Source organism: Scylla paramamosain, chromosome 3 (assembly GCF_035594125.1).
Source record: "Scylla paramamosain isolate STU-SP2022 chromosome 3, ASM3559412v1, whole genome shotgun sequence".
In the NCBI taxonomy this organism is placed as follows: domain Eukaryota; kingdom Metazoa; phylum Arthropoda; class Malacostraca; order Decapoda; family Portunidae; genus Scylla; species Scylla paramamosain.
The window spans coordinates 4,485,046-4,508,673 of NC_087153.1; the positions used below are offsets into that span (position 1 = coordinate 4,485,046).

Here is a 23,628-nt window from a genome sequence, read left to right on the forward strand (position 1 = left end):
TGTTATCTGCTGGACTATCACTTACATTATGGTCATCCGGTAAAAAGCTGCGGTCAGGGTAGCTTATTATTCTCTCTCTCTCTCTCTCTCTCTCTCTCTCTCTCTCTCTCTCTCTCTCTCTCTCTCTCTCTCTCTCTCTCTCTCTCTCTCTCTGTGTGTGTGTGTGTGTGTGTGTGTGTGTGTGTGTGTGTGTGTGTGCGCACACTCAATATAATGTGCATTGCATCACATTAATTGTCTTCTCTCTTCATTTTTTTACTTGTAATGTTTAATTTGATAATTTTTCTCACTCCTTAATCAGCTCATTATTTTTCTTCTCCCTATAGACACTCATCCCCATAATGCCTAATTTACTACCTCTTTTCTCTTCCTTCCTAATTTATTCGACAAAGAACAAAAGCGGGCACACTTTTCAGCGCTGAGTATATGAACGTGTCATTTATAGAAGGAGTAGGAGGAGGAGGAGGAGAAGTGAGAGAAGGAGGTGTCTTCCCGTGTTATCTCCGCACCACTCTTAAGGCACCCGACTTTTTGCTTCCCTCTCTGTCTGTCCTCCAAGTCTCGCCGCCTCCGCCGCCGCCCGTTGCTCAGTTTTTGTCACGTGTGTTATTATAATCCGCTCTAATCATCGCCGTTCTTGTGGCCTGGCGTAATGAGAGAGGCATTTCTGAAGGTCTTAAACTCTAGCCCTTCAAGACCACCACGGGGGGAGGGGGTGGATGGTGTTCGCTGTAGACAGACACACACACACACACACACACACACACACACACACACACACACACACACACACACTTGAAAAATAATCACACACACGTCCTTCCTCATACGTACATTTGATATCCCTTCGAGGTCGGCCGAGAGAGAGAGAGAGAGAGAGAGAGAGAGAGAGAGAGAGAGAGAGAGAGAGAGAGAGAGAGAGAGAGAGCCGCTACTCGTTATATCTCTGCCTGACTTAAGACTTGAGCGGAGTGGTAGCTTTCGTGGACTACCTTTCAATAGAGCCAAGACGAGGTGATGCTCCTCCTACTCACCTGGAAGACGGTGGCGAAGGAGGGAGAGCAGCAGCAGGAGGAGGAGGAGGAGGAGGAGGAGGAGGAGGAGGAGGAGGAGGAGGAGGAGGAGGAGGAGGAGGAGAAGCAAAATTACCACCACCAGTCCGATCAAACGAGCTAGCCAACTGCCCTCGCCTGTTACTCACACTAATGGCGGAGGATCTACCGGCGCCTGCTACACCGCCGCGGCTGTACAGGTCTATCTAATTAGGGAGATTGATACTAATAACCCTCCTGCCTCAGTCCTTAGGGCGGATTAATTCATCACCTGCATGAATTATTCGACAAATAATTATAAAGCGGCTTCCTATAATCTGGCATGGGATTAAATAATTATCCGGGTTAACGGCAAGGAAAAACACGGCGACCCGCTCTCCTTATGGCGTGATTACTCCGCTAACGTGATTTGTCTATGGGCCGTTAATTACCGCTGGGCAAACACTGACACCACCGCTACCTACCTGCACCTCCCCTACACCCCTTCACCTTGCCTTACACCCTCTCCCTCCTCCTCCATGGTGACAGGTGAGCTCTGAGTTCCCCTGACTGAAGGGGATGAAGGGAGGTAGGGGTGGTGGGTGGTGCGTGTATTAGGTACGGGCAGGTGCGGTGAGAGGTGTGGTGGGGGAGAGGGGGACAGGAAGAGTTGGTTTTAGTTGGGTGAAAGTCGTAGTAAAATGAGGTTGATTGTTATGGTGCCTCGGGTCTGATTAGCGGACGTTTCATAAGAGCTGTAAATCAAGTGGTTTGGTTGAGCGGCGTAAACAACAGGATTACGCGTCATCACGGAGAAGTACGAGTCTTTCGGTATTACTGTAAACCACAAACATGGAGGGAGGTGAGGCAAGATCAACCAGGAAGTCGTAGGAAATTCTGTTGCATTATAAAACAGAAAAATAACAACAAAAACAACGCCTCACAAAGACAACAACAGCGATTTAAAACACAACTTGCGGGCTTTCAGATACATATAAAAACTATGGTGACTGACACATTATTTTATTTCATCCTTATTTATCCCATTCACCTTTCTTTTTTTTTTTTTTTTTTTTTTCAAATCCTTGGAGGTAAATGAGATTTTCGCCACACATAGAGGAAGGCTTTAGTTCAGCGCTGTTTATTCGTCAATCAGGTTCGAAAAACAAAAAAAATGTGAAGCCTCAAGAGTCATTAATTCCTCCATGACAAGAGCCACTCAAGCTCCTCCTCTCCCCCTCTCCCATCCTCCTTCTCCTCCTGAGTTTTTTTTTTTCCAAGCAGGTGGGAAGAAAGTGAGGAACAAAGTAAAGTAATTGAGGGCGAGAATGCCAAGAGTGCAAAAATATTTACGCCAAAGTGTAAAACATCCGGCTAATATTCATAACTCCGCCGGAGAAAAAAAGAAAAAAAAAAGAAAAGAAGAAAAAAGAAGGAGAAAAGTCTTCTCTGAGCTTCGGCAATGGAAAACACCTGAACACAGAGGAGATCGATGGAAGCTGTTTTGACGGAGAGAAAAAAGTGATTGTGAAAGTCACAGACAAAACTTTCGGGAGAAAAAAGGTCGAGCAGAGTAAAACAAGACGTCAAATTTCAAACCAAATGCTTCTTACAAAACCGAAGAAGTGGAGGAAACATAGTGTTGCGCCACAGGTGTTCGTAAGGCCGATCCTCTGGTGGATTTACCTCACTGTAAGGACTCTATTCGCCTTAGATGCACAGGCCCAGCGAGATGAGGGCGGGACGAGTGTCGGCACGGAGGGCGTGTTTGATGCCGTGTTTTGGTCGGCTGTAACACAAAAACACCGTCTTTGTCGTGAGCGATGGCCTGTTTTGCTCGCCACTTTCTTTACCCGAACCCGGCGTGGCGCTGAAAACCACCTCCTCCTCGTCCCAGGGGCGGAACTACTGTTGTGCCTCGCTATTGTTTTATTTATTTATTTTATTTTTTTGAACGTATGTATGTATGCATGCGTTATATGGTTTCTGCGGAAAGTTGAGCTTATAATAAGGTTTCTACCCCGGACCCCGGAGTAATATGGTTTCTAGAGTAGAGCAATAGGTAACATTGGAGGTGGCAACAAAGTGCACCTATAAGCAGCACTACTCAGGCTTCACTCGTGCAAACAGAGTTAACCCGCAGAGTGCCACGGTAAGAGAAAAAAAAAGAAAAAAAAAGAAAAAAAGACACACCAACAAAATAGAAAACAAGGAGAAAAGACTGGTAATTTCATACACACACATGCGCGCTAAGTGATTCCTGTGGTGACTACTGGAAAATTATCTAAAGAGAGTCGTTTCGTTCGTAGTTTCCGGCTTGGTGTCCCATCAAAAGAGCGACTGGGAAAAAGGTGATATAAATCTGACGTGATATACACCTAAAAACAAACCAGTGTCTCGAAACTTGTGGTTGAGGAGGGTAGCGGAACCACAGGGAATGGCTGCACCTGCCTCATTACGCAAGGCACGTAAAAGCGAAATGAGAATGAGCTGCTACAACTACCGCTGCTCCTCCTACTGCGTACTCCACCGTTACCACTACAGTACTAACACTCATATTACTACTACTGTTACCACTATTACTTCTACTAGTTACATAACATGACCAACATCCTTACTACTATAACTACTACCACCACCACCACTACTACTACTACTGCTACTACTACTACTACTACTACTACTACTGCTACTACTACTTCTACTACTACTACTACTACTGTTGCTGCTACTGCTGGTGCTTCCTCTAACATGATCAGAGACGTCCAGTGAGAGAGAGAGAGGCGCCGCGGTGCTGCCGGCAATCAGCACCAGCGGAGCAAGACATCGACAGTCCCTCCCCTGCACCGCCCAGAACATCCGGACACTTTTTGCCAAGGTCCCATAGATCCCCCAACAGTGGAGGCGGCGGCGGCGAGGTAGTTCTTCCAGCCTGTTAATTAACACATAACTAACGGCAATTAGCAGCGCCTGCAGACTTGTAAACAACCGTCCAAGGGCCTACCCGGAAACCTGCTCTTATGTTACGGCGCGGAGCTCTTCGCAAATCTTTCCCAACCAGTTTTATGGCTCGTCCTAGAGATCTCGTTCGATTAGCAGTGAGGCTCGAAGTCCCTCTCTGCGTGTGTTATATGGTGTGTGTGTGTGTGTGTGTGTGTGTGTGTGTGTGTGTGTGTGTGTGTGCGACGCTGCTATTAAGGTTGTGACTCTGACGGTTGAAGTAGTAGTGGCGGGTGTGGTGAAGTACTGTGAATGAAGCGAGGAGGAGGAGGAGGAGGGGGAGAAGGAGGAGAAACGTGACTCTTATACGTAAACTCAAGCCATAAGGTTTTCGTTAATTGTAGCTATTCGGAAAAAATACTCATGAACAAACAAATACAATGAAACACGTAAAACGATATAAATCCGGCGGTGAAACTGATAATTAAGGGAACACACTTTTATGTACACGGAAATACCCAAACTAACCACCACCACCCCGCCATACCACGAACCACGACTCACTAGAGGAACTGCAGCTCTTCCGTCCCCCTCCCATAACTGCTCCCTCTTCCGAATAAGATGCGTAAACGTGGCTCTTTTCCTTCCATTTGCTCGTCACTTCTTGCCCCTCGGGGGAACGCCCATGGGTACCTGCAAATCACCACCACGAGGGAGTGACCCACCTTGACGGGACGCACCGGAGACACGCCTCCTTCCGATAACAACCGTGGAGGAGGAGGAGGAGAGAGAGAGAGAGAGAGAGAGAGAGAGAGAGAGAGAGAGAGAGAGAGAGAGAGAGAGAGAGAGAGACGGACAAGCCAAGCGAGGGAATGTTGTGCATGAGGCGTCGGTTGCCAGGTCACACTTTATTCTTTTTTTTTTTTTATGTGCCGGTGGCGTCATCTACCGTCTGGCTTCACAGGCTTCCTCGGTGAGGCAGTGACGTCAGCTAGTAAATAGTTGTCACCGGGAGCCGGGATGACGGACCTCCATGTCTTGGCCGACCCTCGCCATCTCGTCGTCGTCGCTGCCGTGTTCCTCCTCCTGCTGGTGCTGTGATCTATACCGCGGTGCCAGCCATCGCTCAGGGACGTGTTTGACCCTTACTGAGACGCGATATGCAAGGCAGGACTTGCGTGTCTCCCTAATGTAGAATCAATACAGAAATGCGAACGTACACGAGTTGTATTATAGTTTAGGTTCCAAGTGCGTACGGGCGAGAGAGAGAGAGAGAGAGAGAGAGAGAGAGAGAGAGAGAGAGAGAGAGAGAGAGAGAGAGAGAGAGAGAGAATGTTAGCCTTGGCGGCTGCACAGAAGCAACAACACACATCAGTGATATAACTCCCATCCGGTCTGTGTTAAGAGCAGACTCATGAATAAGGGGACGTCCCTGATTGACTCCTCACTCCTTCCCCTCACTCACTCACTCACTCACACACCAACTAACCCAACGCCAGACTCACTCACAAGTTTTCCCTCACAGCATCCCCGCTAACCTTACACAGCCATTCAAGTTAACATGGAAACTAATCGGGAAATACAACATGGTGAGCAAACAAAACCAAAACAGGAATACCCAAGCTGGCGGAGACTTTTCCGTTGGGGTGGTAAGAACACATAGACCGCCATCCCCCTCATTTACTCGTCACCATAACTTCATCAGATACAGCTGTGCCACCTCTCCTTTCCTTATCCCCCTGCCAGAACATCCCCCTCACTTCACCATCACCACTAGCACCGCCACCAGTACAGACTCCAGAATTGTACCATATTCTGAAACACTTTCTACCGCACTCCACCACATTCAAAAGACTCTAGTTGAAATGAAACTCGTTTTTAAGGGCGTTTTCATGGTTCCAGTGATAGATTAACAAAATTTCTACATTACTAACAGGAGAAACACTCTTGAAAATCTGGCTAATCACGTCTCTGTAGCCTTTGAAAAATAGTCGTGGTGAGAGAGCGAAACCGGCATTTATCCTACACAATTCTACTGTAGACTCCTTTCTCTCCTCTCCCACCCTCACCCTCCCGCATTACCACCACTACCGCCGCCACCACCACCACCACCACCGCCACCATCACCTCGCATAGTAGTCGAGGCGGTGAGGCCAATCAACAAACTTCCTAAGACACGGCCGCCAGTCCAATAGTTTCCAATTTGAGATAAAGGATTCGGTACTCAAGTTTCGACGAGGTGCAAATATACGTCTTGATGTGTGATGTGTGTGTGTGTGTGTGTGTGTGTGTGTGTGTGTGTGTCAATGTACAGAACAAAAAAAAACTGACTATATAATTCTGAGCGAGAAAAATAAAAGAAAAATAGAGTAAATTAAAGGCGCATACAAAAGGATGGATAATTAATACAAGTTACCGCAGTTATCCGAGGAGGAAGGAAAACATTAGAAAACATCGACTGCGTATGTATAGGGTTCTGGGAATGGCAAATGACGATATAAATACTACTCAGCCACCGACGCTACTACTCTCTCTCTCTCTCTTCTTCTCTCTCTCTCTCCTCTCTCTCTCTCTCTCTCTCTCTCTCTCTCTCTCTCTCTCATGGTTTTCCTTCTCTTTTTCTTGATCTAAGCTGATGTAACAAAAAAATGATGACACGGCATGATGGAACTAAGGGCAAAGCAGAAGGAGGACGAGGACGAGAACTTCTTAATATAGACAAGGTTAGAGAGAGAGAGAGAGAGAGAGAGAGAGAGAGAGAGAGAGAGAGAGAGAGAGCGAGAGAGAGAGAGAGAGAGAGAGAGAGAGAGAGAGAGAGAGAGAGAGAGAGAGAGAGAGATCAATGGTCATAACTAAAAAACATTCGTAAGCAGTTCGAAAGCAATAAAAGTTCAAGAAAAAATATCTTACAGCGCAACAAGATGACTAGGTGAAAAGGAGTAACACACACACACACACACACACACACACACACACACACACACACACATAAAAAAAAAAAAACTGGTGTGGAACGAGTGTGTTGTGATGGGAAGGAAGGACGAGCGATTAAGGATTCACAAGGCAATAAAATCCGCCAAGGTGAGGAGAAGGAAGCCGAAGGGGGAGCTTTACCTCAGTCCTTCCCCTCCTGCCCATCACCGGCTGATAACCCTCCCTCACTGTTTCCTTCCCGCTACTCCCATTCCTTCTCCTTCATCTCCTGCGCCTCTTCCTCATTATTTTTTTTTCCTCCCTTGACCTCTCACTGTTAATATTATTCTTCCTCATTCCATTACACATCCTTCTTTCCTTCCTCCTTCTTTCCCGGCCACAGCCATGACCATCGCGGGTTTGGAGGAGCGTGAGGGAACACAAGAGGAAGGAGGGAGGAATGCAGACACACACACGGACAGACAGACGGACGAATCCCGTGTGGTGGGGAGACGCATTGCAGGCCGCTGCCTCCAGATCGCTTTCCGTCGTTGCATATTGATTTGTTGACATCATCTGTTGACTAAGACTTCACACCGAGGGAGTCGCCGGCACAGGATTGGTTTGGGTGGTGGCGGGCGAGGAGCGGCGGCCCTCTCTGTTGTGTTGCCACTCCTGGTGCCTCTCGGTGGCTATTGGATTAGATATTCTCGGTATTTGTGTTTTCTTTCTACTCTCGCTGTCATTATCCTTATGACTTCCTCTGCCTTCAACTCCGAGCGGTTTGATGTGCCAACAAAGGTCGCTGGTCCTTCCACGTAACCTGCATCCTCCTCCTCCCTCTTCTTTTCTCTCTGACTTTCTTCAGCAACTCACTCCTTCACCCTCTTTCGTCGCTCTATGATCCTTTCCTTCAGGACTCAGGTGGTGGAGGAGAGAGATGGAGGGAAAGGTAACCCTTCCAGACTGTGGGAGAAACACCTGAGTCCTAGGTAATTACAAGTCCATTCCGACTGTCTTTGTAAACAGCCTCATCAAGCGCTGGGCAGCATCCGGTAACCTCACTGGCCCATAGGAGGGCAAACGCTTGACCTCTCGCCTCCCAGCAACCCGCCGACCGCTCGGTGTGGTGTGTGTGGTCGCGGGCGCCCCCACCACCGCCGCCAGGGCTCATCTGTATCACGTGCATGTTCTTTCGCTGTTCCATCTTTGTTAATTTACCATGGAGGCGTCAGTTTTGGGTTCATTTCAGTCGCGAGTCGTCTTCCCGGTAACAAGTCTCAAGAATGCACGCACACACCCGCCAGTCTACGTATATGAAGTGTTAGTGATATACATTTTTTAAAACTTAGTGAGGAACAAGAGTCACGATGCTACTTTTTTGTCTGTCGCTGAGTGAAACATTCGCGATGGTGAGGGAACACTTTCTCCCTTCCTTCTCCTTCCTTCCCCCTCCATCTCTCGCCCTGCAAGGGGTGAAGAACAACAAAAAGCAACCTGCGAGTACTCGGTAGATCCACAAAAAGAGTAGACCGGCATTAGAATAAGTGCGGACACAATGGAGAATTTGGAGCCGTGTCTGTCTACCATTGCACAACGGAGGCCATCCCTCACTTCCCCCCCTATTGTCTCAAACACGCTTCATTTTCCTCTTTGTCTCCACTCATCGCAGTCCCACTCTTTCGAAATCTCGACATAACAGCCGCTAGAACAAAAAATAACAAAGAAGGAACAATGATAACAAACACCTTTCCCTTTTTCGTGCAGGTCTCGTCCTTTGCCTCCTGTTCTCGCCTCACTGAGTCCTGCTGAAAGGCAGGAAAGGTAGTTGTGTGTTGTGACCAAACTTCCTTCAAGAGCGATACAGCACTGGCAGGAAGAAGCCTTACCGCGAACTGGACAGTACGTGAAAGAGGCTACTACAAAGAAGGTGAAGCAACAGGAAAACGAAAGAAGGCATTGGGAAAAAAGAGGAGGAAGAAGAGGAGGAAGAGGAAGAGGAGGCGGAGGAGGAGGAGGAGGCAAAGCGGCGTCAGACCCTAGGAGCGGAAGGTGCCCATTCACAAAACTTAGTCTATATTTATATACAGCGACCCTGCCAACCCCTGCCTCCGCTACTACACGACGCACGTTGCCCGGGGTGCTGCTGCTGTTGTTGTTACTGTAGATGTTATTGTTGTTGCCGGCTCTCCGGATGGCGATGCTGATGGTAATGATGGTATGACGGTGGTGGTGGTGGTGGTGGTGGTGGTGGTGGCGTCGTTATGGTGATGGTGACAAAAGCGTGATGGGCCATGTTCCTTTTCTTGTGGTGATGCCTACTTTCCCTCGCTTTTTTTCTCCTTTCTTTTTTCCCCCGGGTTTTATTGTGGTCACAGACAGCTGGCCCTTTGCGGTCCTTTTTTTTCTATGCTTCTATATATATTTTTTTTTCGCGAGTTCTCTTTACTGACTTTGCGGTGTGTCTTGAATATCAGTGGAACTTCCTATTAATATGATATGTAGCTGTGCGGGTTGAGGGAAAGGAATGTGCTACAGCCAGGCCGAGCTGAGGGTGGTGAGTGTGTGGCTGCGATGGTAAGTCGGGTCTGGTGGGTGTTGGGAGGGAGTCAGAAAGAAGGAAGGAGGGAGGAAGAGAGAGAGAGAGAGAGAGAGAGAGAGAGAGAGAGAGAGAGAGAGAGAGAGAGAGAGAGAGAGAGAGAGAGAGAGAGAGAGAGAGAGAGAGAGGACGGACGTGGAGGGTGAAGGGTGTTGACGGAGCCACGACAGGGTGATGCAGCAACAGTGAGTCGAGGGTGAGGAGCGTGTTGGCTGGCGGAGGTCCAAGCAGTAACGGAGGGACGTGAGGGCCAGCCAGCCAACCAGCGAGTGAGTGAGTGAGTGAGTGGAGGCAGACCAGCGAGCACCCTATACCTCAGTCCCTCCCTCCTTCCCTAGTGTTGCTTTGCTACTCGCCGCGGCGCCCGTCACGCCCAGCAGCGCAAAGGGAGCCTCTTCAACTCCCGCCAGGACTACTACAGGAAGCCCTTCCCTCCCTCCCTTCTCCCTCTCCTCCTACTATCTTTCCCTGGCCCACAGCCGCCCAGATTTAATAACAGTCTCCGGATTGAGATACACCCGAGAATGTAAAGAAAGTTTCTCTCATCAACTCGAGTTTGTGAGTCGTGAAGAAACTGAGCTGATAGGCTATTAAAAACTTGGCTAAATAATCCGTGATGTGTCGTAAGGAATATGTGAAGAGGAAGAGTAGGAGTGGTGGTAGGAGGCGGATGGGGGGAAAAGGAAGAGGGGGAAGGGGAAGTGGGGGGGAAAAAGGGTAAATCCTAAGGACTTGCCTATCCGTATTTCACATCCGACTATGGATTTCTAGAACGGCTAGTTTTTGCTTACGCGTTCCGAGCAGTGCCTGGGAGGGCTAATGACACCCATTCACCGCCACGCCGCGACCCTCTTCTCCCCCTGCCAATCACGCCCTCGTCAGTCCACGGGCCAAAACACAGGCAATCATCACCCCGTCACACCGCGCTGGAGGAGGACTAAGCCGCCCCTTCACCCCACACCGGAGGGAGATGTGGAGAGGGAAGGGGGAAGGGGTAGCGAGGCAGCAGAGCGGGGGAGGAGACTTCAACGCCACACTCGCCATCTTTTCCTTGGCAGTGGTCGCGGCCTAAGATAAACTTTCTGAGCGTCTCGGGCACTCAAGGAAGAGAGACGCAGCTGCACCAAGAGGTTAGAGCAGCAGCCAAGTCTCTGGCCCAAGGTCTCCCTGGTGCCTGTGCGCGTCCACCCCAAGCCAGTCATAGCTTTCTCAACGCCCAGTTCATGTTTAGTTAGGCTTAGCTGTTAAACTTTACAACAGGAATGTACGGCTGATAAGTAATGATTTGAGACGTAATAAAGTCACGGTTTTCATCACGTGCCTCGCAAACAAAGGACTGGTAACGGTGGTCATTACGGAATAATTATCATCCGGCCACACGCGACGGAATTACACGTAGCAGAACAGGAATTACACTGCCGCGCTCACAAAGGACCACGGCTGCGAAATGACATACAAGTTTACTTCCACTGCATCAAATCTTACTACCACAACACCTGGCCCTGCCACGCATACCTGCCATATGTTACGCGATTACTGCACGCACGCTACATTATCACAACATCAAAAATATTTTAACAACCTCTAAAACGACCTACCACAGTTATAACTACCAAACATACTTGTCTATACAGGACGTGCACTATCACTACAACACCAAAATGATTACACTGACTACAACAGCAGCAGCAGAGACAACAAAAAACACAACTACCACTACTATCATTACAACAACAACAACAACAACAGTTACTACTACTATTATTACTGCTACTACTAACACCATTAAAACAACAACAATAACAACAACAACAACAACAACAACAACTACTACTACTACTACTAGTACTGGTACTACTACTACTACTACTACTAGTACGATAATTACACTGACCACCATCACCATCAACACCACCACCACTATCACCACCAGTACTACTACTACTACTACTACTACTACTACTACTAATACTACTACTACTACTACAGCAATTGCCTCAATAATATAGGACACCACCATAACAACACCATTACATTGCCACAACTATCACCACCAAGACTACAACGTCACCACTAGTACTCCCCCCTCCCGTCCCTTCCCCTAACCTCCCTGCCCCTTTCTCTCCCATACAAACAGCGCGAGACCTCAGCAGGCGGCATAAACAGACCGTCACCTATCATTTCCGGCCTCCCCCTACTCCCTCCCCGTCCCCCTCCGTCCCGAAACTCAGCAGAGCGCACGCCTCGCCTCGCTAACGACACAACTACGCATATTGTAACTAACGACCCAACTTTCTCTTAAATTACTCCACTGGAACAGCAAGACAGTCTTCCTCGCCTCCTCTCCTTACCATTACCCCCCCCACCCTCTCTCCCTTCTCCCCACCGTACGCCAGAGACAGTGCAGAGTTTCACAACGTTATACGCACCCTCCCCTTCCCCCCCTCCCATCCCCTCTCCTAGCACTGACACTACAGGGGGAAGGAGACAGGGAGAACGAGGGAGGGAGGAGAGGAAGAGACTGTGGTAGAGTTGGTGAGTGTAACTATTGCTGCTACTATAGTACTCCCTCCCTCCCTCCCTCCCCCCCCTCTCTCTCTCTCTCTCTCTCTCTCTCTCTCTCTCTCTCTCTCTCTCTCTCACACACACACACATTATTTATTTTCTTCTGCAATTAACTTGACATTTTTTTCTATCAGCCTAAAATGTGAGCTACGCGTTAAACTAATGTATTTATCTAACTTCTTTTCATCTCACAAGAGACAGAAGGTAAGCGGAGGAAGGTGACTAATGACGAGGAGTGGACTTTTGATCTTTACTTTGAGCCTAACAAGGAGTAAATGTAAAGAAAAATAAACTTACAGCGAGCGTAAAAAAAAAAAGAAAGAAAAAAAAAAGTCTCGCTGAGCTGAGGGAGAGGAAGAGACAGATGGCGGTTTTTCCTTAACTTCACGTTTTGCTGCCTAAGTGGTAACATATAAAGAGCGTGCAGGCGTGCGGGCGCGTGACGTGGGTGGGCGGGCGAGCGGGCGAGCGTGAGGGTCAACATCCGTGTCGTATGGCTGCAGGTGGCCACATCGGGAGGACGGAAGTGTCGGGAACCACCACCGCCAGGCCTCTCCCTCTCTCTTCCCCGCCCCTGCCACGCCCATCCTTCTTCCCAGCAGCCCCCTCTCCTCCTACTACCCCACGCCAGATGCAAACAGGAACGCCCGCCTGCACTCACGCACGAACGTTTTCCTTTTTGCCTTTCCTATTGAAACTATAGACGTCACCCTCTAAAGAAAGTATTGAGGACATTAAGGTACCCATGGGTTACTTCTGTTGGTGCTATCATGCCCCTGTTGAGGTCCTGGGTGTGCCTGGCGTCCAAGACTCCACCGTCAGTCTGCCCACCACATCGCTCAGTCCGGGTTTTGGAAGACAGAATGGCAGTGCCCGTTGTAGTCTCTCTCTCTCTCTCTCTCTCTCTCTCTCTCTCTCTCTCTCTCTCTCTCTCTCTCTCTCTCTCTCTCTCTCTCTCTCTCTCTCATTACCCTTGATAGTCTTTGAATCTTGCCCTCGAGGTACTATCACTGTTCATCCACAACCACCACCACCACGGCCCGGAGCGAAGCCACGGGTGCCCTGCTGCAAAGACGAGGTTCTGAGACTTGGGGCTCTGATAAGTACTACCACCACCACCACCACAAGTACTATTACTACTACTGCTGCTACTGTTACATCTGCTCTCTCTCTCTATCTCTCTCTCTCTCTCTCTCTCTCTCTCTCTCTCTCTCTCTCTCTCTCTCTCTCTCTCTCTCTCTCTCTAACAGCTAAGGGTGAAAAGGTCAAATTAACTTCCTGCACTGGGAAAAAATAGTTTCGTGTTTGAATTTTGTCTCGTCACTACATGAGATCAGCAGAACATACCTAGACGCGTACAATGTGCATACACTAGACTTGACTACTAGAAGAGAGAGAGAGAGAGAGAGAGAGAGAGAGAGAGAGAGAGAGAGAGAGAGAGAGAGAGAGAGAGAGAGAGAGAGAGAGAGAGAGAAAGGAGGAAGACGAGGAGGATCAAGGACGAGGACAAGGAAGAAAGAGGAGGACGAGGACGAACAGGAGTAGAGAGGGTGGCGAGGGACAGCGGGGAGGCGCGTGTGACCATGTAGGGCTGCCGCTGTGCCTCTTGGTCGTCCAGCTCTCGTAATCCGAGCCTCTACTTCCTGTTTCCTGCTGCCTCTTTTAGGAAGCTCGCCAGACCCGCCACCTACTAGAGTCCCTCAACCCCAGAGGAATGTGCTCTACCTGGCTCTTCCTCCTCCTCCTCTTCCTCTGTAGAGCCACCGCACGTCCCTTCCTTCATTCCCGCGCTCCCTATAAGCACGAACGTCTCCTCTTCTCTTCAATTTAGACGCAGTAAAGATGTGGAAAAAATGTCTGACACGCTAAACTTCGCTGAACGCCTGGAGTTGAAGAAAGATGGAGGGTGTTCATTTACGCCATATTCAAATTTTCTCAAGTATGCTGCCTGTTCATTAGTTCATTGCTACTACTTGGTTACGTACAAGGTTGAATAAGATAGGATGGGAAGGGATAATGATGGAAGTACAGAAAAACGACCCGATTAAAGTTTATAACCTCTGCCATTTATTTGTCTGAAGAGTGGGAAAAAATCTTCCTTATACTTTTAAGTTCAACGGGTTGTGATCATTTAATAAACTTCTCAGTGGATTGTTGCCATGCTATCATGGGCGGCGTGACGTGCGAGCACAGCGGGTTGGGCTGGGTTCGTGCCTCGTCCGTCACGGAGGGAAGCGCGGTACTGCTAACCTCACACCGCAGCTGTTCGAGGGTCGCGTCTTATTTAGCACCGCAGGGCACCGCGGGCACAGCGGGGAACAGGGAGAGGTGGTGCCTAAGTATTTCACCAAAGACATGAGCTGCATACGCGTCGGGTGAAGGCAAGGATTGGGACGCAGGGGTTGCTGGCGGGCTGCATACTGCTACAGAGAGGACTGGGGAAGTTGGTGGCGGGAGCGGGGTAAGAAGAGGTAGTGTTTTGAGTTTTTGTTGGGGGAGAGGGAGACAGGCATGCGCTGGTGGTCATATGGGGCGCACAGCGTGGAGGGAGGCACTGTACAGTTTGCTGGACGACACAGTAATTTGGACGCGGGTGGCGGGAATGGACACGGCCGGAAGGAAGAAGACTCATCCTCGGCTCAGTAACAAAGGAGCAATTTGCTACTGCCACTACCGCCACCATCACCACCACCACGGCCACAGCTACCGTTCCGTTGTCACCACCCACATTACCCTACCACAGCGGCCCTCGCCACCATCATTACTCTGGCGGTCCTCCACTTAACAATGAACTTTTGTACCTCAAGTTATAAACCGCCGCATCATTCCTACTTCTTATATCTACATTCAGTCCGCAACTTACTATTGCCCACGACGCCAGAACGCTAGTTTGAACCACCATCACCATCACCACCACCAACACCAGGAGTAAGGTCTCGAGGGGTCAGAGTCGCGTAGGGGGAAGCAGACATGGAAGCTTTAATGACACCTGGGAAGGCTGTCTCTCCCTCCCTCTTTGGCGCTAATTTACAACTTAATGGAACCCTCAGGCATCTTTCCCTCACCTGGACGAAACGCGGAACAGACAGATATGAAATGAGACATAAGCCATCGCTAACATCGCAAACCACTATACGCAGACCCATAAAAGAGAAGAGTCAATTCATGGTGTCGCTATCGAAAAAACAACACCGGAGAGGATACCTAAGGGTGTTGAGCGTCAGAGGTGTAGGAGGTGCAGAGTCATCGCGAGCGGGAAACGGAAAACGAGAGACACGGATCCTTACCGCAGCGAACATTCCTGTCCCGTGCTGGCAACTCTTCATAAGCAGCTGTCACGAATGTAATTACGGCGACGTGTAAAAATGTATGCTAATGTCCGGCGGCGCATGCGTGAGAGTTGCCGTCATTATGCAGTCAGTTGGAGAGGAAGAGGGACAGGAGCAGACAGGCAGGCAGGCAAACAGACAGACAGACAGACGACCGCGCATATCCAAAATTTGCCGCCGTGCACATTATGCTTTAGGTAATTCCGGCTGGGCGTCAGTGATGTATGACCGACGAGACTAAATGCAACGATCACCACGGACTCCTCGCTGCTAGGAAACGTTCCTTACATCCTGCCATTCCACTTATTATTTCCCGCAGGAACACGTGAATCTCAAAAATGCTTTCCCGGGTTAACATACTGAGATCATTAACACCTCTCTCTCTCTCTCTCTCTCTCTCTCTCTCTCTCTCTCTCTCTCTCTCTCTCTCTCTCTCTCTCTCTCTCTCTCTCTCTCCCCCACGTGAGGTCATTCCACTCATGCACCTATGTTGCCTCACTCACTCCTCCCTTTTCTCCTTTACTGCCTCTCACACACTTCATCCTCCCATTCAATGAGGGCTGCTGCTGCTCGCCGCCCTCACCTCCATTCATAAGACCTTCGTCCCCGACACTCCTCCCCTTTTCTACGGAGGGAACACTGCTGAGAGTCGAGGAGGGGAGATTGTGTGTGTGTGTGTGTGTGTGTGTGTATGTGTGTGTGTGTGTGAGAGAGATAGATAGATAGATAGATAGATAGATAGATAGATAGATAGATAGATAGAGAGAGAGAGAGAGAGAGAGAGAGAGAGAGAGAGAGAGAGAGAGAGAGAGAGAGGAGAGAGAGAGAGAGAGAGAGAGAAAGAGGATTGTTTGGGTACACTTAAAGGTACAGTATCGAGGAGAGAGAGAGAGAGAGAGAGAGAGAGAGAGAGAGAGAGAGAGAGAGAGAGAGAGAGAGAGAGAGAGAGAGAGAGAGAGAGAGAGAGAGAGAGAGAGAGAGAGTCCAAATCACTAAGAATACACACATTATCTTGAGAGAGAGAGAGAGAACAAAAAAAAAAGTCAAAGAAAAGCAAGAAAGAAGAATAAGGATAAAAAAAAAAAGTAGAATCGCCACAAGGAAAGAAAACAAAGCAACGACCAAAAAAAGGATCGAGAACACGCAAGCCAGGAAACACATTAAGACGTAAATCACAGCAAGAAATAGACAAAATAGCGAGGCAAAAAAAAAGACATCATATGATCTCCGAGGCGTGACGACATTATGTGCATTATCTTTCTCTATTACCCTTAAGTGTTGCAGAAGCGGCCGAGGAAGGAAGGAAGCAAGCAGGTGGCGAAGAGCGAACTGAAGGAGGATAAAGGAGAAAAGACATGGCGAAGAATATTAAAGACAGCGTGAAAGGAAGATGCATAGGACTGGTCAAGTTGTAAAATAAAGGGGAGGGGACAGGCGAGTGAGAGAAAGAGAGAGAATGGTTGGGAGAGTAAGAGGAGGCGGGGAGTCAGGCAAGGGAATGAAGGGGAGCGGGCGGTAGACAGGGATGCACGAGGGAGGGAGAGGGAGGAGAGGAGGGGAGGAGGGAAAGAGGAAAAGAGCAGAGTATGACCTGAAAAAAAGGGATGCAGAACGAAAGCACGAAAAGTGAACAGAAAATGGAGAAAAAGAGAGAGTGGTTGCGGCGGGGAGGTGGGAAGAGAGAGAAAACGGAGAGTAACTGGGGAAGGGGAGAGTGGGAAAATGTATGCCACACGTCGCGGGGCAAAAATGAAAAACGTGGCGAGGAAAGACATTCAGATGAAGACAGCGAAAAAAGAGGAAACTTCGTCGCTGAAGGAAAGTGAGAATGTGGGCGGAAAGATAGATAATCCAACATGACAAACATCCGACTCGCCTCTCCCTTTCGTTTTTCACTGAAATGCCGATGGAAGCACGTGTGCACAGGCAGATAAAAAAAAAGAAACACCCAAACAAACTTCAGCCACACATACACACACAAAAAAATGTAAACAAATATATTGAATAAAACAAAATAACACGTATCTGACTCAACACTTTCACTTCTAAACGGATACGAAATGGATTAAATATTCTTTTCATGCGTGAGGAAACACAAAACTGAAATATCTGACTGAAACATACTTATATTTGATTCTGCATTTTTTACTTTTACTTCCTCACTCTTACTCACATTACTTAAACAAACTGGCTGAACTGCAAGACGTTCGAGCAGGAGTCTTTCCCGAGGCTGACGGGGAGAGGCAAGGCAAGGGAGAGGCAAGGCCACGGGGCGGTGTAAGGTGATCAACAACGCCCTTAAAATATTTCATGTATGCATATATTTATCATTATTTTATACAATTTCCCATCCTTCCTTAAACCGAATGCTTCAGTAACCTGTCAAACTGGTTTCTCTCTCACGGCCATGTATTCTTAGGGTCTCTCTCTCTCTCTCTCTCTCTCTCTCTCTCTCTCTCTCTCTCTCTCTCTCTCTTTTTCTCTCTCTCTCTCTATTTATCTCTCTGGATGTGTGGATATTTCAGATTGAACGAGTGAACGAATGAGTGAGCAAGCATGTGTGTGTGTGTGTGTGTGTGTGTGTGTGTGTGTGAGAGAGAGAGGAGAGAGAGAGAGAGAGAGAGAGAGAGAGAGAGAGAGAGAGAGAGAGAGAGAGAGAGAGAGAGAGAGAGAGAGAGAAACAGCCCACAAGTTCAGAGGTCACGTGAGGGGATGGCTGCAGCAGGAGGCGCCATACCCTGCGGCGCCACCCTTGCTGTCCCAGAGAGCGTTGAAGCTTCGCATTGGCCGCCGGCAGTGATGGGTGTCGGACTGCCAGGCCGTGCACGGCTCGGCTTTGCGGTGAGCTACAACGGCTTTTCCAGCAGGATATACGAAAGGCCCGTGGAAAACTAAAGCCGCACATAAAGTCTCATATTTCGTTATCTCGCCACGAGACTGACCACCGGGTGTTATCTCTAGCCTGAGTGTCCCTCCCACCTCGCACATACTGTTAATTACGAGATTCTAGGGCAAAACCAATCCCCCCCCTCCCATCACCTTTAACGATTAATTACTCTAATAAACCAACCTGCTCCCCCTTCCCTGTGCCATCAGCCAGTATGCGCCCCGCCCACCGCCCACAAACCCCGCCTCAGCCCGCCCACGAGGCGAGGCCGACGCGCGCATCTCCCTCCCCCGCCGCCGCCGCCGCCGCCACGCCACCAGTATCCAACGAATATTACCCCCCCTGAACGAAATTCCCTTTGGTACCACCCCAGCTATAGATTCGAGCCCCTAATGAGTACTTTCTGATACGAGGCGAGCATTTCCCTCGGCGGGGAGGAAAGAGGGAGGCGAAACCCGCAGATCCACGCCTCCTGCCTGAACCACGAACTACGAGTGAATGATCAACTTTAAGCTACGCTCTGGAGTGTGGTTGGTGTCGGTGCTTGTTTCCAGTTGTTCGCCACACCTCACACAGGCAGCTGGACAAGGGTGCTGTGCTGCTGGCCGGCGTGGTCAACTCCCGCCCGGCCAGCCACGCTCACGACAGATGGCCACTTGTTTCCTGCTCCTTCTCCTCCATGCGACACGAAACATGCTTTTATTGTCACGACCAGAATTCTTTACGGGGGGCGGGCAGAGGGTGGGAATCACTGGCACATGGAGAGAGGGAAAATACACTGTCACCACCAAGGTCAACAAGATGCTCACTCCACTCCCCTTCTCCTTCCTTGCGTTGTGACGATCATAATTTTATTGGTTTTATATATTTTCTTTCGTCTCACACTCTTTCTCTTCCTTGATTTTTCTTGAACACTGCGACCAAAAAGTTACGATGAGCGAACTTTGACATGAAGTTCTTTCTTTTATATTTCCTCTGCTCCCGCTCATCTCTCCTACTAAAGTTTCAACGCACCAAGTTTGTGTAGAACTTTCTCATCCGTCTCTTTTTCCACAAAGGCAACAAAATTCTGAATTATTTTAACTTGGGCCAGTCGCCCTGTCGTGCAAAACCACCTCTGACATTTAAGTTTCAGGGAAGTTAGGATGGTTGGCTGATAATGACATTTTGAAAGTTATTTTAAGTTTGAAATGATGTGATTCAAAGTTCGGTCGGTATTCCTGGCCATCGTATAGCAACCAAAGGGCCACACTGATGGCAGCTTTGTGGATACACTACTTAGTCTATGTCGAGGCACCACACACAGAACTGCAGATGTCAGGAATGACAGGTTTCACTTAACATGTGAGAGGGTCCGCGAATTTCACTTTGGTCCCAAGTTACTCTATGTACGTATTACTGATTTTCAATGGTAGTGACTCATGCAGAGTGGCACTTTATACAAGCTTGACACTTCGCATGGATCACCTGATAATATCTTCTTGACTTTTACTAGGTTTTTCCATCAAACAACCATGCATACAGACATGACTCTTGGGAGGCAAAACTTTGGCTGCATAACTCAAAGAACACGCACTGCACACAACACAACTATTTCTTCTTTAATTTGACCAGTTTCTCTTTTCTTTCTTTCTTTCTTTTTTTTTTTTTGAGGGAGCGATTCAAGAGTTTCATTATGTACTTAATATATTTTTTTCTCACACTCTGAGCACGATAGTTCTTTCTTCACCTTCTCAATTACTTTCACGCGTTCCTTGGAGTGAGTCACTATAGGTTGCTGGTCTTCCACTTCAGTCAGAGCCACACGTTCACTGAGAAAGGGTCTGTGCAGAGATGAATATTTATCAGTGAGTGTAATAGGGACTGGCTGGTTTTACTGCTACTTCGCGTGAGTCGGAAACCACGTAGACCATTAGCGTGGGGTCAGAGCAACTCAGACCTTTCCTAACTCACTCTACCTTCCATTATTCACGAAAATTATGAATGTCTCGTCACCTTTGAAAAGTGCGTGCGAGATTATGGAAATGATGTAACTTTTACTTAGTCGCCAAAGGATACACGAATACGTTTCACTTTTTCATCCCTCTCCTTTCAACCAATTCGTGAGCCTCAGGCGGTATTTCATCTTTGGTTTCTTGCAATCAGGAATACAGAGAAGATTTTGCACTTTGAAATTATTAGAGTAATACATCATTCCAAGTAGTAAATGCCACACAGAATATTTTACGTGCATCACTGTAGCCTACTGCGTGGAGACAAAGTGTGCAACACGACACTCGAGACGTAACACTGAGGTGGGATTTACCTATCACGACTAAGTAAATCTCATCACAGCACGACTTATGCTTACATTTCATAATCGAATCGACACCTAGTAAGCAGAGTGGAAAAAAACTTCCCCACGAATAAATAGTCACATATGATCAATCACTTTAGCCACTTCAAGTTCCGAGCACGAGGGAGGGAAAAAAATTACAAGTTTCGAGTATTTTCACGTATACTTACACACCACACGTTATATTTTTGCTCATACGTACACGTGTTAGGAAGAAAACTAATACGCTATCATATATATTTATACTTTTTCGTCACTGTCTCATGTCACTCAATTCTTTCACATTACGTTCTTTTCTTTTACTTTGTCACGTTTATCTGATCAGCACATGACGGATTACTACACACACACTCACTCACAGACACAGACACACACGCGCGTACGAGTATTCGGTGAAAGTCGTGAGGTGAGAGGCAACAGGAGCCACAGCAACTTGCAAACGTCACAATTAAGTTAAAACAATATACCACTTATTATTATTATTTTTTTTTCACACATTCACTATTTCACTTGAATGAGTACAGGTAATTGCTCGAAGTCATATTTCAAGTCCCAATGAAGGTTGAGTTATAAGTTCCGATGGGGTTAAGGTCTGGCTGCCTGGCGGGAGTTGTGGCGGTGGCAGTTGTGGTGAAAGTGTTGTATGTCATTAGAGGCGAGTGGCAGTGTAATGAGGAATGTGCTGGTAATGGTGGTTGTTTGGAGTAGTGATGGTGATGGTCAATTCCACAGTGATTGTGTGAAAAAGTAGTGGCTGGTTGAGTGTGTGAGTGTGTGTTTGTGCAGTGGAGTGTGATAGTGTGTTGATATGTAACTGTTTCTTTGGCGTACTAGTAGTGGTGAGAAGTTGAAGTCGTAAGTTGCAAAAGTAGTCACAAGTTGTAAAAGTAGTAGAAAAGTATTTTCTGTTGCTGGGGATGTAGTGGTAGTTGTCGTAGTAGCAGTAGTTGTAGCATGAACACTCATCGTAGTTGTAGTTCTAGTGTAAGAGGATGACATCACCACCACACTCTTCTTCACATCGCCCAGAGACTAAGTCCAACATTTTCTTCCTATTATTTTTTTATGAGCGGGCAATGTTCCCGAGCCTCACGCTTCGAGCCCCTTGCCGCCACAGCACGCGGGAGGCCTCACGCGGCCTTACTCCGGCACCACCAAGGCGGAGTGTAAATGTAAATGAGGTAAAAGTTGAACTCCAGCGAAGTTACGACTTCTAAGTTTCTCTTTCTTTTTTCTATTTTCTTTTTCTCTCCTTAGACGCTGCATGACGAGTGGTGACGGTGTGTGGCAGTTGTGGGCTGTAGGCTGTGGGCTTTCGTGTCAAGCCGAGAAGTACAAGTCTTACCTTGTGCTGGGCGAAACTTCTCTTCATGTGCAGTGTTATTCCATGTATGTCCAGGAACACGCTAACCAACGTAAAATTCACTGTGCACTGCTTTGCCAATGAGTTGCAAGCTCACAAACAATCACAGGTGATATATAAGTGTGCAACACCAACAGTCTTCAACACGGACACCAACAACTAAAACTGGTCAGATGTCAGTCAAGAAGCGCGCGAGCGAGGGACGTGCTCGTCCCACTCCGCACGGAACGCGTGTTATGTTCGTACTGCCCGCCCTCTGGCCTCGCTGCCTGCGCCTCGGCCCAAACTGTTGTACTGTGCATACTAGTGCATTCGTGCATTCTGCGCCTTTTTTGTGTTTTCGCGTTTCCTACCGATACATTTAGTTTCCATTCTTTACATTTGTAGATTTTAGGATGCGCATGCACATATACGATAAGAATATGTGAAAACACATCATAATTGATCAAATATAAACATACATCGTACAGCGGCAGCGCATACGCAGAGAGTGACTGTGCCTTCCAATCGCGGCTCGCTTGACCTGGCCTGACCATTCGACTCCGGCTGCCAATGTCAGCAGTATCCCTCGGCCTCCTCCGGCCAGCCCACTACACGCCGCCCAATGAGAGCATTTTGCCCGGCGCGCGGTCTCGCACGGAACTTTGCTTTTTTTTCCACGCCTTAATTTTGCACAATTACGTACTTCCTCGTGTGTGAGCCGCCTCCGCCACACCGGCCCGCGGCTCTGCACCGCTACACCACCGCATTATACGGCGTTCACATAATATGGTTGGATAATTAACATCGATCACTTTTTTTTTTTTTCTTTTCCTCTCTAATAAAACTTGACGAAACGTCTGCTCACTCTGAGAAAAATGAAGTCAGTCTGAGTAACATGAAGGACTTCGCGCTGGTGTCCCGTCTCGCTTTTCGTGGCCGCCCGCCGCACGGTTCCAGCCCCCGCTCCCTCCCTCCCACTAGCGCTACCTCCGCCCGCCCGCCCGCCACCCGCGCTCAACTTCAGCGGCAAAAATTCTCCGCTGTAGTTGTGTGTGTGCGTGTGTGGCTGTGTGTTGCGTACCGGTACCTGTAGCAAGGCACGTGTTTCTCTGTAAATGTGTGTGTGTGTGTGTGTGTGTGTGTGTGAGAGAGAGAGAGAGAGAGAGAGAGAGAGAGAGAGAGAGAGAGAGAGAGAGAGAGAGAGAGAGAGAGAGAGAGAGAGAGAGAGAGAGAGAAGGAAATTCTAGTATTAAAATTTGCCAATATCAACCACAAACTAGTATTTAGCATCCATTCATCCATCCATCCATTCCATTCCATTCATCCACACCTTTGAAAATCCACTATTACCACTGCCACCACACACAGACACACAGACACACACACACACACACACACACACACACACACACACACTCGCTCTCTTTCCCGCTGCCCCTTCACACACGCGCTCTCTCTGCTCTCCCTCTCACACTCTCCCGCATCCCTCCACGGGTGTTTTCCAGTTCTCCCCGAGCATACCCATTCTCCTTCTTCCATACGCGCGTTCTCCATGCTCCTTTTCTACTCCCTGTTCTCTGCTCCAGCGGCGTATGCAGTAAAAGTTTTTTTTTTTTTTTTTTTACTTTACATTGGTTTTAAATCTCTTGTGTATTACTTCTTTGTCAGTTAAGTGTTGTAAAAT

At 48.2% G+C, this 23,628-nt stretch overlaps 1 protein-coding gene across 1 annotated transcript in view; it reads right to left on the reverse strand.

Annotated features, from left to right (window-relative positions):
• The window catches only part of LOC135089421 (uncharacterized), a 183,930-nt gene extending 161,660 nt beyond the window's left edge, over nucleotides 1-22,270 (reverse strand). The window contains exon 1 of the mRNA XM_063984964.1: nucleotides 21,945-22,270. The gene's annotated coding sequence lies outside the window, so the exon portion shown is untranslated. The remainder of the gene's footprint in view (nucleotides 1-21,944) is intronic.
• Nucleotides 22,271-23,628: the final 1,358 nt, after the last annotated feature.